The sequence below is a fragment of the Lycorma delicatula genome, chromosome 2 (genome assembly GCF_047948215.1).
Source record: "Lycorma delicatula isolate Av1 chromosome 2, ASM4794821v1, whole genome shotgun sequence".
Taxonomy (NCBI): Eukaryota; Metazoa; Arthropoda; class Insecta; order Hemiptera; family Fulgoridae; genus Lycorma; species Lycorma delicatula.
In genome coordinates, this window is record NC_134456.1 from 118,138,402 (window position 1) to 118,152,246 (window position 13,845).

Genomic DNA, 13,845 nt, shown 5'->3' on the forward strand with positions numbered 1-13,845 from the left:
TATACGGCGCAATAAAATTTACTGTGCACAATGCGGTCTAGTTAAATTCTTTATCTACTATGGTTCGTTAAAACTTTTTTACTTTATACTTTTCTACATTCACTACAGTAAAATATGCCACTATATTTTACTTTTACTCTTTTTTTGTATTTTGTTCGTGAACAGTTTACTAACTGCAACTACTAAATGTAAAACTATAATACAGGAATACTATTTAGTTAATATTTTATCTCCATGTTGTTATTACTATCTTTGCTAAGTCAAAACCTCGGTTGTCTAGTAGCTGTGAACGTTGAGAACCGTGCACTGTATCAGTCCCCCCGGAAGGTGAACAAAGTTCGAGGTGTGTGTGTGTTATCTATAACACACACTTTTCTTTTTGAATACTGGTGAGTGAATACGGTGAGTGAATACTGTTTTTCGAATAATTTTGAAGGTTTGTACATGTTCGTATAATTTTCTTTAGTATAATAAGAAAGTTATAGTGTTTTTCTTTTGTGTGTTTGGAAGCACGTGGACCGGTACTTGTTTTAGGTTACTACGGTCCGCCAGTTTAGGCGGGACACTGTTGCCGGCTAAATAGCCATCAGCTGTTTATAGACTGTTTGAGTTAATCCGTAATACTTTTGTTTTAGACAAATAATAAGTGCTCGGCTAGTTATAAGGGGGAATTACTTATTCATCATATCTCTTGAACATATCCATTCCCCCCGAATCTTCATCGATCGCGACCTCTGACCCCCATTCCCCTACCAAAATTTCGATCTCAGATATGGGTCGATGCATTTTGGTATTCCCTGACCCCCTCCCTCTCCAACCAACACTTTTTAAAAGTACCGTGTAGGGGTATAAAAACGCTTGGAATTTGACTCTGCAAGTTTTTGATGTTTTTATTGTGAGAAAATTTTTTTGAGAGGATGGAGAGAAGAAGATCTCTTCCCAGCATGGAGATTACGACGCCATCTGCTTCGGCGGCCCCAACGGACGAATCTAAGAAAGCGGGATTTAAGAAGAAAAAAGGCCTAGACCTAAGTTTTCAGAAGAAAAGGAACCATTGCCAGGAAGCATGGGAGAGTTAACAAATCAACTAGGAGGACCACGGGAGGAGGGGTCAGGATCTGACCCCTCCTCCCGTGGGTCAGATCGACTGATTGGTATTTCACAACCTAGGGGAGTGTCCCCGTTATACTCTAACGGGCCTCCCCCGCCTACCGGCTTAATATCCGGCATGGCAGGTCGGCCCGCCGGGCGCTCTTTTGAGATTTTTTACTGAAATTGATGACCTCACGTCATACCTTGATCTATCGCAACGTGTGTCATAGCATTTCTTTTATTTTTATTTTTACCTACGCTCCCTTGGAGTCCCCAGCGGATCACTGAAATCGGCACACCTCAGCATGCCGACTCTCACCGCTGGGGCTGTCTCTATTCTACACTATTAGCCCTGCAGTCTTTCATCTTCATCCTTAGTCTTTAAGATTCTTTTAATGTAGCCTGTTACTTCATTCCATTTATCAATGCTTTGTAACATGAACGTGGTTATCCCTCCAGTGGTTTTTTCAACAAAACCAGAATCCGTTCTGTATTGATCCCATCTATTACAATCTATGAACGTGTGTTCCGCATCATCATCGCGTCCGCAGTACATACAGGCCGGCTCCTGCCTTTTGTCTATCCTGTATAGGTAATTGTTAAAATTGCCATGGCCTGTATAATATTGCGTCATGTGATAATCCATATCCCCGTGTCTCCTGCTGAGCCATGATTGTAGATCTGGTATCAGCTCTTTAGTTCTGCTTGTCGGTCCATCCTGACTCCATCTGTCTTTCCAACTATTCAAAAGTCTGCTTCTGCCATCTTGCTCTGATAGTCCGTTATTTCTGTTTACTCTATATTTGGCCATCAGGTCAATTGGAGGTGTACCGGAGAGCACGCATAACGCCTCGTACGACACCGTTCTGTACGCCGAGACCACGCCTATTAGCATCCTTCTATGTGTACTAGCCATTTTTTTGTAATTCCTCTTGTATTCTATCGAAGGTCACCAAACCGGCACAACGTACAGGAGTGCCGACGTCACAGCTGTGGCTATCACTTTTCTCTTACAGGCCCTTGATGCTTGCTGTGAGGACATGACCACATTTAAGATTTTGATCATGCCCTCAGCCTTTTCGCATACATTATTTATGTGCTCCGTAAAACATCCATTTTTCTGAAATGTGATGCCTAAATATTTAAGGGATTGCACCTCCCCAATCGCGTGTCCGTTTATATTTATATTAAGCGGTTCCAATACTCTCCTGCCGGTTAAAGCGATAAACTTACTCTTCTGGACTGATAACTCCAGATCTCTAGAGTGTAGCCGGTCCTCTATTCTTTGCAAAGTAGTATTAGCTATTTCCTGCACCTCCTGAGTAGTTTTACCCTGCACTAACACTGCTAGATCGTATTGCTATTACTTCAGCGCCTCTTGGGTAGTTTAACTGCAAGATGCCGTCGAACGTAAGAACCCATAATGATGGCCCAAGGAAAGATTCCTGTGGGACCCCACCATACAATTCGAACTCAATAGGTCCCACTTGGGCATTAATCCTACAGACTCGCTCCGAGAGATACTCCCCAATCTGTCTCCTCAAATATCGACTAATACATCTATCCAGTATTGCTCTGTTTATGTACTTCCACCTGATAGTGCCGAATGCATTCCTAACATCGAGTGAGATAAGGAGGGGGATGCGTCTCGTTCTCCATGTCCCTTGTTTCACAGTATTGGCCCAGTCCATTACTTTTGCTGCCGCTTGTATGGTAGAACGCCCTTTACAGAAACCATATTGCTTAGAGCTGATACCCAAACCTTCATTAATCTCCTTAACTATTCTGGCTGATATTAATTTCTCAAGCACCTTTCCCAAGGTGTTTATAAGGCTAAGTGGCCTACACTGTAGGTGGCCATCCTCATCTCTACCCTTAGGAAGGGTCCTGCTTCCTAAGCATTGCTTGCTCCTAATATTGATTGCTCATCTTTGCGGATATCACCTATCTTATATTTAGTACTCATGCCTTCCTTTTGAAAAGGAAGGCATGAGTACAAAAATTCTTTACAAATATATTGACTATAGGTTAGATTGGTTTACAAATATTCATTTAAATATTTTTTCCCTGTTGGAAAAAAAAACAGATGATGCAATATACAGTTATTTACATAAATTAATTTTTTTTTGCATTTTAATGATTCAAAATTCGGTACGTAATTGTGAAAGGTTGATTTAATTATTATTAGCGATGTTACAAAAGGAATATTTGAAGATAATTTGCTGGTACAAGTTCCTGTCTAAAGCAGTTTGGTGGAGGGAGAAGGAAATTACTGTTTTATTCTCACCTCAGTAATGCACAGTTGTAAAGCTATATTTTATTAGCCGTGGTGCATTCTGTTATTGAATGAACAGCAAGCAACATTTCAGTTTCAAGTAAGCATTTTATAAAAAAGTAAGTCACTATTATTTGTCAATGAACATTTATTTATTTGTAGTATTTTATACTGTAATATTTTTAGTATTTTTGTCTTATTTTTAAAAATTTTCTCTTATGTTATTTAATAAATTAGAAAAATCTACTGATTAATTAATATTACTTTATTATATGGAAAATGTTATTAAGGATTTTTATAAAACATTAATTGGGCAATGACAGAGCAATTTTGTTGTTTTAAACTAATTAACTGGTAACTTAGATTAATTTTTAATAATTTATTTGCTTTAGGATTATGTCTAATGCAAATAAACTTGTTGCTAATATGGTCTGATTTACAAACATTTATCTACAATTAATAAAATGATCTAACGCAAAGCATTATCTAACATCATATAATGTTAGATATAACATAAAAATTGAACGAAACAGTTACGGAATCTGCAGTTATTTAATAACTGCAGATATTTTGTAATATTAAAACAGACAATCTATTTATTGATTAAATAATAATTAAAATAATATAAACAATTTAACAGTATTGAAAATATACAGCTTTAATACTTCAATAGAAAAACTCAATATGGGTTTCTCCAAAATTATGTAATTTCAAAGTTTTCTATATAGTTTAATAGAAAATATTTGAAAAGTTGTAATTACAGCAGTATAATTTGATAACATACATACAAACACGTACCCATGGTAGAAAACAAACACACAGAAAGTTCACAACCGTATATATATATAAATACACCCGTATATTTACTCGTAGAGATTAAAATAAAATAGAAAGTTGCACGAATATATTAACGAATATTGTAACGGTAGTTACATGATTTCAATTTAACATTTCGTCATTTAAAATAAACCACCAATTTAACTGTGAACTAGGTTTCTAAGGTAATTCTGCCTCTTTTGGAGGTGAGCAAAATAAGGCTTCTACATCTTCTTAGATATGCAAAAAAATTAATTTTATCTTCGGTTAATAACATTAAATAATAAACTTATAGTCAAAAAATTATTTTTAATCGTTTAAGTTCTGGGAAGTTTTTCTGTAAGTCTATTAATTTATAAGATATATGAAATATTAATTAAATTACCGTTTTAATAAAAAAATAAAGTAATTTTCTTAACATACAATCAATTTCCTACAAATTTTCATTTGATTATCAAAATATTATGTGAAACTACTTCCGAATATCCTTTAGCAATAACAAATGATCTCCGTACCAGAGTGGTTGCGTCTCATCCTTTAGCCGGAGGTCCCGGATTCCAATTCCGGTCAGGTATAACATTTTCATAGCTATCATAAAGTGACTGTAAATAAGCATAAGCATGTTGCCTTGAAATAAATAAATATGGAATGTATAAGGGATGTTCAATTATTAAAGAGACAAATGACTGTAGAAAAATGATTAATTATTCAATGATAATGAAATTAACGCAAAATTATTATCTTCGGCTAAATTCTAGCATTTGTCTTATCCTTCTTCGAGTATTTTTATTGCAGTGGTAAATAATTATTCACCTAAGTTCTTACTCATTCGTGAGCTGCATTCTTGGCCTGTTCATTGTTAGTGATCCTGCTGCCACGAAAAACTTCTTTCATAAGATTGAACAAAAAAAACTGACGGTGCTAGATCAGTATTGTAAGATTGATGTGGCAACACCACACAGCCAAACTTTTTATTACTTTTCCGTGTTTTTTGAGAGGTGTTTTTGAGAGGTGGTGTTTATGCACTATAATTACCCATTTAAAGAGGCAACAAGGACGTCCCTCATTATTGTGGGTTTCCTTTATTTTCTAGCATGTCACAGGAGTATTCACTTTGACTGTATGTTATTATTACATGACTGTGATCTGTTTGCTGATGTTGGGTGGAGTGCGAACGGGGAATGCCCATCCCAGTCCCAAGATCAGATCAACTCCTTCGTGATAGTTCATGGTATCACTGAAGCAGCTGGAGGACCGGTAAAAAATACAAGGAAGACTGTGACGGAATTATTTGTTGAAACCTCTTCCCTTTTTATATTGTCTACCATTTTCATTCGTCTCCGACCTCTTGCTTTCCTCCCCGTAACAAATCCTCCCAATGCCGTCACCAACAGGCAATCACGTCTCAGCCAATGTCCCAACCGACTGCATTTTCTTCTTTTTATTATTTCAATAATCGTCCTCGCTTCTCCAACTCTACGAAGCACCTCCTCATTCCGAACTCTCTACGTCCTGCTGATTTTTTTCATTCTCCACCAACCCCACATTTCAAAGGCCTCCAATCTTCTCTTCTCTCCCTTCGTAGTAGTCCATGTCTCTGCCCCATAAAGGGCCACTTTCCACACAAAACTTTTTGCAAGTTTTTTCCTTAGTCGCAGATCTAGTTTGCTACAAAGCATTCTCCTCATTTTGCTGAATACTTCCTTTGCCCTAGCAATTCGTACTTTAACTTCCTGATCACACTTTATATCTTCTTTATTAATGCACCATAGGTACTTGAAGGATACCATTGGCCCAACTTTATTTCCTCCAATCCTAATTGTTGCCCTTTTTTTTGATTTGCTAATTATCATGCTTTTTGTCTTCTTTGTATTTATCTTCATCCCATACTCCTCACTGGTTTGGTTTATTCTTCTCAACATTTCATTCATCATGTACTCACTATTTGCCAATACTGCCATGTCATCAGTGAACCTAACGCACTCTATTCTCCTTCCTCCAATATTTACACCCTTATTACAGTTAGAATCTTTTCAATTATCGTTTCCAGGTAACTTTTAAATAGTCGTTGACACGAAACATCCTTGCCGCACCCCTCTCCCAAGTCTGCTTTCCTCCGATACCTCATTCTCAATCTGTATTTTTACCTTCTCTGACAAGTACAGAATTCTTATTAATCTCTTTTCCCTCCAAGCGACTCCTTTTTCTATAAGATTCTCAGCAATATATTCCATTCCATTTGTCAAATTTTATTAACTCTATTGCATCCCTTGTTCCCTTCCCCCTTCTAAACCGAAACTACTCTTCCCCAATTGATCTCTCTAGTCTTCAATAAAGTCTCCCATTCAACATTCTAATAGTATCTTAGCTGCATGCGATATAAGGCTACTGGTCCTATATTCCTCACACTTCAATGTGTTCTTCTTTTCTATTCGGACCATGATAGTAGTCACAAAATCTTGCAGTCAATCGCCACACGCATATATAAAATTACACAGGCTTGTGATATCTCTATTTCCCCTTTCCCTTAACCTTTGCATAGCTCAGCTGGTACTTCATCGACTCCACATGCTTTTCTGTTCTTCATTTCCTTTAAGGCTTTTACCTCTCCCAGCATAATGTCCATAACTTTCTCCTCCTCACACACTTCTGATTGATCTCAATTTCTAGGATTTCTGGTCTTTTATCTACTTTGTAAAGTCCTTCCACATGTCGTTTCCATCTACTTAGAACCTCGTTCTTCCCATTAACCACCTCCCAATCTTCTTTCACTATTTCCATTCTACTTTTACTTTATACCTTGTTAAATACCAGTTCCATAAATACTCTATACATCTCTTCAAATTTTCCTATCCTCTCCAATTTCTGAATATCTTCACACCACTCCATCAACCATGTTTCCCGCGCCATTTCCGTCTCTCTTCTTAATTCATTATTTAGTTTCCTGTTCATCTTCTTATCCTTCTTATCCACTCATTTTATCCAGCATCACCTCTGTAACCCATTCTTTCTTTATCTTCCTAGTCTGCTTTTTACCCCCAGCTTATTTGATGGCATTTTTTAGATCCTCCTTCATATATATCCATCTCATGTTTGGATCTGTGTGTTTGGATCTCTTCCCTTCACTCTCTATTTACCAAATAATTATCCTTTGGCCTCTCCCTTTTGTCTCCATCTTTCAGTACCGCCCTATTTAAACTCTCTGCTATTTTTCCTTTGTTCACTCTCTTCATCATCATCCGTAACTCTCCCACCACAAGATTATGGTCCGAATCTATATCTGCACCTGGATACGCTTTTGAATTTTTTAAACAATTTCTATACCCATTTTCTATCATAAAGTAATCTATCATGTACCTCTCTCCATTTATTCTTGATGTCTTTGAGTATCGGCGTCTATTATGGTCTTGGAATAGCGTATTATCAATTACCAAAGAGTGTTCCTTACAGAAATCCACCAATCTTGTCCCTCTTGCATTTCTTATAACTAACCCAACGCCTCCCACATTTCCCTTTGATCATTCCCCTACATCGGCATTCTAATCTCCTATCACTATAATGCAAGCTCCTCTCCTTAACCCATCTGACAGTACCTAAATCTTATTATAACATTCTTCAAGCTCCTCATCTTGGTGTTAGCGTGTTGTCATATACACTTGTATTACCACTACATCTTTTCATTTATCCTCAATCTCAACAACAATTTCGTTCTTCAACATATATTACTCTTTCTACACTGATTCATCTGTGGGTTCAACAAAATTCCCACTCCATATTCACCACTCCTTTCTCCACTTGAATAAAATATTTTATAACCCCTACTCTGTAACTTCGTCCTTCCAACCCACCTCACCCCACTAAAAACCCAGCACATTCAACCTATTCTTACATTTCTTTTTCTGCATTCTCTAGATTTCCTGTGCTAAGTAACAACAAAATATTCTACGTTCTAATTCTAATTTTATTTAAATGTGACCTTGATGTTTTCCCCTCCCGGAGAACCGATGAAGGAAGCTTTGACTCTGGATTCTTCAACATTGTGGACCATCATGTGTGTTCCTGGGGAATAGGATAAGGTGATAGTTTTCTGTTGCTTTCCACCTAGGCGTATGGTTGCCCAACCATATTAATAGGACGCTCCTAACAGGGGGAACAGTATCCTTTCGCAGCCGCCCCTAACCTGGAACAGACGCTGCCTTACCAGTGAGCAAATAGCAATCACTGGAAACCCTCACTATTTTTAGCCCATGGAACAACATATTTTACCAGGGTGTGGCCGGCTACAATCCTTTTGCCTTCTTGGAGTCAAAAGTGAGAGTTGGCTGTATATGGGAACCAGTCTTGCATGACCATCATGAGAGGTGGTCGTCATGCATAGGAAAGGTGCTATCCCTCCATGCAACCCATACACCACCCAAAATATAAGGAATAAATTACTATTCAGGAAGTAAACACCGTTTAAAAGATCATTTACTTTGAAGCTTGGAAAATCGTGTATAGCAGAACGCCAAAGGCCACGATTTATGCCCAGGTTGCTGCTCCGTAACCTAAGGACGTGGTAACAGAACTGGCACAGTCTTAACAACATTGTTAGGAAGAATAATTGATCAGAAATTAAAGAACCGAGCATTTAGGGACAGCAGTTCAAAGTCTTCTAAAACAAAACAGACCTGCCAAAACAAGTCTTACTTCACCGAAAAATGAGCCTTTGACTAATTCAAAGGCATCGCAAGTCCTAACAAAAATCAAGGAACCTGAAACTAAAGTTTAGATTGAACAAATCCCGACTCAGGGACCCGCGAATCCGGAAATACAAATCTTAGAAAAGTAGATTTATTTAAAACTACAATGGAGCCTCCGAAATCACAGAGACCTTTAGCTGAAGGGGGAGAGACACTCGGCCGCCCTACACATTCTTACAGTGAGTACATCCAGTCTCGACTGTGATGTGCTTCTGGCTGTGCCAATGGAGCCGGTGTCATCTGATGCCCGCAAAATGAAATCCTCAGCGTTTTCGACCAGAGGAAGTGAAGGATCTATCTCGGATGTATAAGAAACCGCAGAATTTGAAAACGAGGCCTTCAGGAAAATGGAGAAGAACAAGAAAAAAGAATGGCCTAAAGGGAAACCATGGCGATAACTTTAAACAAGAAAAAACATGAAATATCTCAATCGAGAATTTTTTAATTAAATGTATTTTTAATTTTTTGTTGATACGTATTTTTGTGGTTTTAAAGTAAGTGTTTTGTGTGTGATGTTAAATGGCAAGGGCCATTTACATCCTTGTCATATACTTCGTTTAATAGATTTTTTAATGTGTGTTTTAATTTTCATCACAGAGAAGTTTTTGCTTTCAGAGTTTTGATTAAATTTCGTTAGAAATGGCAAGAAAGATTTTAAAATGACAAGGGCTTTTACACCCTTACTATGTTGTGTTTTCAGGGTTTTCAATAACCAATGACAAGTCTTTTTAGATGCTCTTTTTGACAAGACTATGTCCTCTAGGGAGGAAAAGATATTTTGTTTATTGACTATGTTGCTAGAGGTTTTACTGGGAGGGAAGAGCATATTTTCCTTTATTGTTGTAGAGGGGTTATTGACTATAGCAGTCTATGACCCTAAATCTTAAAAAAAAATAAATAAATAAAAAAAATAATATTAAATATAAATAGCATTTTTTTAGTGCTATCTTAGAGAACAACATTGATAAAATAATTTTGTTCACTATTTTTATCAAGGACTTAATATCATAAATTTTAATTTTAAAATATTACATTTATTTTAATAAGTAATATAATATTGTACTGATTTTCTACAGGCAAAGATGCGTAAAACCAGTGTTACATTCATTTTGGTTTCTGCAATAATTATGGTGCATGTTTGGGCCGTAGACGTAGATGATGAGTATGATGAAAGTTTGTCACTACCGAACATTAATTTTTCGCCGCCAAATGACACTAATATCACTACAACACCTCTTTCAATATTTATAGCTGAAGAAAGGGAAAAATGCTCTCCTGGTTATTTGGAGGATTATAATGGAAATTGCCGAAAACAATTTGGATAACTTGTACAATAAAAGGGTTTAAAAGAATTTTTATTTAAAACAAATAATAAAGAAAGAAAGATGTCTGAATATTATAATTTATTTTTATTTAATTATTGGAATTATTATTTCTATAAAGTAAAATGTAGTATTTATAACTAAATTGATATTATAGTCTTATTAAATGTTTCAGCAATATATGTTACATTATTTTCGTATTCATTATCATTTTTTATCATGATTAGTTCGAGATATTTTTTTCGTGCGTTTTGCATTTCCTGCGAGTCGAGTTCACCTCCCAAATAACAATGCGATTCTCAAATATGAAATAATTAATGTTTAATAATATCAGAAAAATGAAAAACTGAACAAAGTTTTAATGAATAATTCGTTATTATTATATTTGTTTTTAATAAAAAATTTACTCAACATTAAAAATTATAATTTTAATAATATTAGATTTTAACATGTAGCATATTGTATCTAATGTACTGTATTAGATTTCTATTTTTTTAAATCTTATTAGAATTTACAGAAATATTCACTCGTTTTTATAAAAAAATAATTTATGTTTTATTATTTCTAAGAGAAAAATTCGTATGTTAGAGAATTTAGTGAAATTAAATAAGTCACGTAAACTGCATGCATTCGCATGGATAATATGCGATGACTGAAATCTCTTTTTTTGGCACGATGATATCGCCACAAAAGCATGAAGCTTGTGCGTGGGATATGGAAATGGAATTTTGTTGGTTATAAATTTTACTACACGAACCCTCAAATCGTTACGATGTCTAACTAATTCATATTTCGCAATCTGAGTGATATTAATATGACGTTGACAAGCGATGACCTCTAAAAGAAAGAATTTTAAATTTCTAACGTGCTTGTAAAGGTATATAAAAAAATTTACGTAATTCTGTTAATAAATAATTTAATGTTATTTCTTTAGTAGCTGAGTTTTATATTAATTATTTTTGAGCCCATGTTCGGCTTGCTAAGTTTTGTAATTAAATTTGCTATGTTTTCTAATTAGGGAATAAAACAATGTGTTTAGGTCTATTTTCACTTATGATTTATTTGTAAAATATAAGTGTAATTTTTTCCTTATTCTATGGTTAATAATAAAATAACTTAAATTATTGTCACTTTTATTTAATGTGTGAGGCACTATTTTGGCTGTGGTTATTCATTACAGGGCATCCTTTTTTTCTCTCTTTTATTTTGGCATTTTAAATGTTTTTTTTTCTTTATTAAATACATAAGTATAATTTTTAGTCAATTTTTTTATGTAATATCCTTTTTACGTATTTTTGGTGAGAATCACATTCCTCATTTTCCTACTAGACATTTTCTACAATATGTATTGTTATTACTGTTAAAAAAATCTTTGTTATTAAATGTACCTTATGTATATATATATATATATATATATATATATATATATATATATATATATATATACATATATACATACATATATATACATACATATATATATATATACATATATACATACATATATATACATACATATATATATATATATATATAAAATTTTTATCAATAATTTAAAATAATAATTGATAAACCAGTAATGATTCTTGTCTTGACTACTTATGTTTCTGTAATCTTAAATCTCAATATGGATAATTTTACAGGAAGTCAGTTTTCTTTCATTTAAGCTGTTTCGTATAGCTGGTTTTTTGAGTGGCCAACTTTAGTTTTGAACATCTTACGCACACGTTATATATTTTGTTTTTTAACACCCGGGACCATCGTTAGGCATTGCTTCAGATGATAAGATGAATGATTTGTTGCGTGTGTGAAAATTCCATGCTTGACTTGGATTCAAACCCGGGACCTCCGGATGAAAGGCCTAGATGCTACCACTCGCGCCACGGTGGCCGGCACGTCATACTCATGTTTGTAGGTGGTTATATTGGTCTCGTATAATCGTAGCAGATACTCGCGCAACAGTCATGATTTATATTAATAATTGTGTTGGTCATAATATCTATTTTTATGACTTTGAAAAACTTTATGTTCATTCTAAATATTTTGTTATTTATTGAGGTAATATCAGTTCTTAATTGAAAGTAAGTGAAAAGGGAGAATGACAAGATAAAAGTACATCATTCTTATTATTATTATCATCACAAATTTAATATTGTAAACAATACAAGTACGAGATTATTTTCAACATTTTGTTAGTAAATACAAAACTAGGCAAATAATTTTAAATACATTTTTATCGTAAGTATTTTATATGTTGTAATTAGGTTTTAATTGTAAACTTATTTATATAAAATATTTCTAACTAATTCGTTAAAATAATACCATAAAAGTAACTTGGTATTACAGTAATAAGTATCGTAGAACATCAGATGTTATGTTCAGTTGCGATAACCGAATTCAAGTAGAAAGAAAAAAATAGTTAATACTGTTTGAGTTAGAATGTTCTTATTGTTACTGCATCAATCAAAGCTGATACTTATTTGTAGTCTAACGTCTAGGTTGACACGACTAACCAACTGTAAGAGGCAATTTTCTTTCTCCACCGGGCTAAAATACTTTACCGTAGAATAATATCAACTTTAACATGTATTCTGTTATCCAAATTCACTTAATATCCCAAAGGCAATGTTTCTTGTAATTATCTTTTAAAAATGGTTAATCAGAATTTCTAGATCATCATAAAAAAACCAAAAAAAAAACAGCATAATGCAGGAAAATAATACTAGTCTACCTTTTTTTATTTTCCCAGATTTATTATTTGTCAGTTTTATAGAGAAAAAAAGAAAAATTACACTACAACTGAACGTCAACATAAAAATATATGAACATGAGTTCAGATATCTGAGGGAATATTTTTAACGCAGTGAAAAAATGAATAAATAATTGGTATTTCAGATATTGTGTAATAATTTACATTTACGATACCGTAATGATTTGTTAAAACTTTGAAACACAGGTTCAGCCCTCACTGGAATCATTTTGTGATATTTTTACTTACTATTCATACATTACTAAAACTATTCATTAAACTGCTTCTATTCTACAAGTTTAACATAGGTTGTGTAAGTTACTTAAAAACATAATTATTTTCTTTTCTGAATGGAAGTTATTATTACTATTTATTTATATAGCGCTTCTCTTTAGATAAAGAGTTATTCATTTCGACTGAAGTGAGAATAACTCATTAATACAAACTGTATTAACCACAAATTTTGATAATAAAAATTTTTATTAATAAACATTATTGATTTAAAAATAACTCTTATGTAATTCGAAACAATGATTTTGCTATTGTATATTAATTGATAGAAGAAAAGCAATAAAATATGTTCCCAAAGGAAACGATTTCTACAAAATAAACATAAAATTATTTTTGCCTGCTCAAATTTTCAATTTAGAAATTAGTCTTAGTTTTACTATATTTAATTTTAAAATATACTAGAAGGTTTAATTTTCAAGGTGTTTATTTAAAATATCGTTCTCAATGATAAAAACACCTAAAAATGAGAATTGGGGTCATGTAAGTCTAGTAAACGACAATGTGGCTATAAGGTAGAAGATTGGAGAAAGGTTGTAGAGTTCATAAGGTCAGTCCTTA

At 34.0% G+C, this 13,845-nt stretch overlaps 1 long non-coding RNA gene across 1 annotated transcript; it reads left to right on the forward strand.

Annotated features, from left to right (window-relative positions):
- The first annotated feature begins 3,335 nt into the window (after window positions 1-3,335).
- Window positions 3,336-10,434, forward strand: LOC142319177 (uncharacterized). The gene is made up of 2 exons (XR_012755125.1): window positions 3,336-3,486; window positions 10,002-10,434. It is a non-coding gene; the product is annotated as an uncharacterized LOC142319177 (long non-coding RNA).
- The last annotated feature ends 3,411 nt before the right edge of the window (window positions 10,435-13,845 follow it).